Genomic DNA, 2853 nt, shown 5'->3' on the forward strand with positions numbered 1-2853 from the left:
ATGATAGGGTAGCTCAGCTAGTGGCCAAATTAGGATTTGATTTTTTAGACAAAATTAAGAACGGACCCACAGTCAAACATCTAACCCATAATCACACCCACTCTTTTTCTTCCTTCTCATTCTCACCAATGGCACCAAACCAACACACGGTCCCATCAAAAAAATATAAACCATCACACGGTGTTTTTTTTTTTTTTCTTTTTTTCTTTTTCCCTAATTTCTTTTAAAAATTTGACTACCACACTTTGTGCTGACAACATAATGAGCCCTAATAATTAAACTCACACAATTTTTTGTTTCTAGAGTTGAATTCAATTTTCTAGACTTCAAAGTCTAGAAGCACTTTTAACCTGGGCACTCTGTCTCTGCTTAGCGTGCGCACAACTTGTACAGCTTCGGAGCTTAGATCTTGAAGCTCGCTCCAAATGGCAACACTGATTCAAGCAACAGTGAGCTTTTCGTGATTTTTGTTCTTTTGTACTATCATTTCTCTGATTTTTAGGTATGGATCGGTCTCTGTAGCTCTTTGAAATTTTCAGTTACTGTTAGCTTTCGTAAAAATCGTATTAGTTCTTGCTATGTGAATCAAATTTGGCTTTGAATTCGTAGATGATGAAGTTTCTGAGTAAGAAATGAAGTGTTAGTTCTATTATCTAAAGCCTGTGATTGATCTATGTTCTTTTTAGTATAACTATTTTTGCTGTGTGTGTGTATATATATATATATATATATATTATTTACTTTTTATTTTTGGTTGTGATTGGTTTTGATCTGCTGAAAGCGTATGTTTTTTTTTTCTTCCCCTCTTCTTGTCGTTTTGTTTTTTTTGTTCTTGTTTGAGAAACCTCTTCTTTTCGTTTTGCGTTTCTCTTCTTATATCAAATTAAACCTACGTCGTTTTGGATTTCTCTTGTTATATATCAAAACTACATCGTTCAAATTAAACCTACGTCGTTATGGGTTTCTGTTGTTATTTATCGAAACTACGTTGTTGTCGTCCTCTTTTCTCTCTTTCATTCACTTCAGCCATTGTTGTTCTCCCAAGACAGACTCCTCTCTCTCTCTCTGTGACGCGAACGCCGCTGCTTCTCCACCTCTCTCTTTATTTTGGGTATGTTCTTTTTTTTACTTAATTATGAGTTATTTCCCTTGGCTTCTTTGCCTTCAACCCTTGAATTCGTAATTGGGAAACATAATTGAGGATTGAGAGTGTTTTTTTTCTGTTGTACTTTGCAGGTTAGCGATTTGGGAAACATAATTGGGTTGCCGCTACAACGCGTGTAAAGGTTAGATATTCGTATTGTTTTTATCTCTGTAGTTATTTTGTGGTTGAAGGGAGTTCAATTACACTAGTTGGACTATCTTATATTTATTATTGATTTTGATTTTGTTCCTGAAATATTGTCAAATATTTTTATATTTGTTTGTTTCTAATCCTAAAATTAACATTAAGTAGACCTAAAAGAGTTAATTGTGTTCCTAGTTTTTGAAGAACTACCTGTACTGTGTCCATATCTTTATCATACTTGTGTTCCATGTTTTGCGTTGGTGCTTTCTAGATGGAATGACTAAATGCATTTCATTAAACTGATCAAATACATGGGAAAAAGGCTTTGTTGAGGAAAATCTCATGCTCTCTGTTTGTTTCTGAATTGTTTAGTTGGTAGTCTCAGCTTAAAGTTTTGATGCATAAATGAGGCAGTTACTAAGAATTGGGTATGAGTTTTGGCTGTCACATTGTTTTGAAACCATTCTGAACAGAGAACCAGATACAATGATTTCTGGTTTTGTGGTCGGATTAGAGTTTGATCAATGGTTGTATCATCTCATAAATAAATAAAAAAATCTAATTAGATATGTGTTTCTCAATTTATTATCTTGTGAATGAAGAATGGCATGCATGTTAAGACCATATAGAAAATGTAATCTAACGGTTGAATTTTCAAAATATGAATTCAATAATTAGTTATTGAGTGGTGTAACATTTTTTAAAGTTACATCAGGTGTAACTTGAACCTAACCCTATATTTCTTAATTCGATGTGAATTTTGACAAATCTACCATTAGATTACATTATCTTCATATATTTTTCATGCTTACAAAATATCAAAGTGATCAAAGATTAATAGTCATGTCATCAATCAATTGTTTAAATTCAAGTGTTTATAGTTTAAAATAATGCAATGAAGATGAGTTTATATATCAAATGGTAAATTACATCCGATTGGCATAAAAATTGGCATGCACTTTAAGACCATATAAAACATATAATCCAACGATTGGATTTTCAAAATATGAGAGTGATAGGAGAGTTAACCCAAATCACTTCCTTCAAAAATTTGTTTTAAATTCAATTAAAAGGTTTTCCACTTTTTTAAAATCCCCATTGCAATGATTAGGATTCCCCCACCTTAAAACGTGATTGAGATAAGGAAAACATTGAGATTTTTATTTTATCTCAACATTAATTGTCGCTAGTCATTGGTTTTTTGATAAGAATTTAAAGTGTGTACATTTTCCCCCTCTACAATCAAAACCATTTATCAATTCTATTTTGAACCCCATTTCGTTTTGTTTAATGGAATGAAATATTTCTGCATCGGTCAATTTTGGCTTACCCTCTAGGTGTTTCGAGATTCGTAAAAAAATTATAATATATATATATATATATTAAATTTTGTACCACATAAATTTATCTTATCATAGTCACATGAGTAGTTTTAGGACCACAAATTATGTCACAATTTTTTTTACCACGATTCTAACGTGGTAGACTGTGAATAGTTAACCACTACTTACACATTAGATTTATTATTTTTTTTAACTAATCACATTATGCCATGTCACAATTAT

At 31.7% G+C, this 2853-nt stretch overlaps 1 long non-coding RNA gene across 1 annotated transcript; it reads left to right on the top strand.

The window, feature by feature from the left end:
* Nucleotides 1-260: 260 nt before the first annotated feature.
* On the top strand, nucleotides 261-1350 carry LOC142612710 (uncharacterized). The gene is made up of 3 exons (XR_012840175.1): nucleotides 261-502; nucleotides 1027-1111; nucleotides 1237-1350. It is a non-coding gene; the product is annotated as an uncharacterized LOC142612710 (long non-coding RNA).
* Nucleotides 1351-2853: the final 1503 nt, after the last annotated feature.

This window comes from Castanea sativa, chromosome 10 (genome assembly GCF_040712315.1).
Source record: "Castanea sativa cultivar Marrone di Chiusa Pesio chromosome 10, ASM4071231v1".
Classification (NCBI taxonomy): Eukaryota; Viridiplantae; Streptophyta; class Magnoliopsida; order Fagales; family Fagaceae; genus Castanea; species Castanea sativa.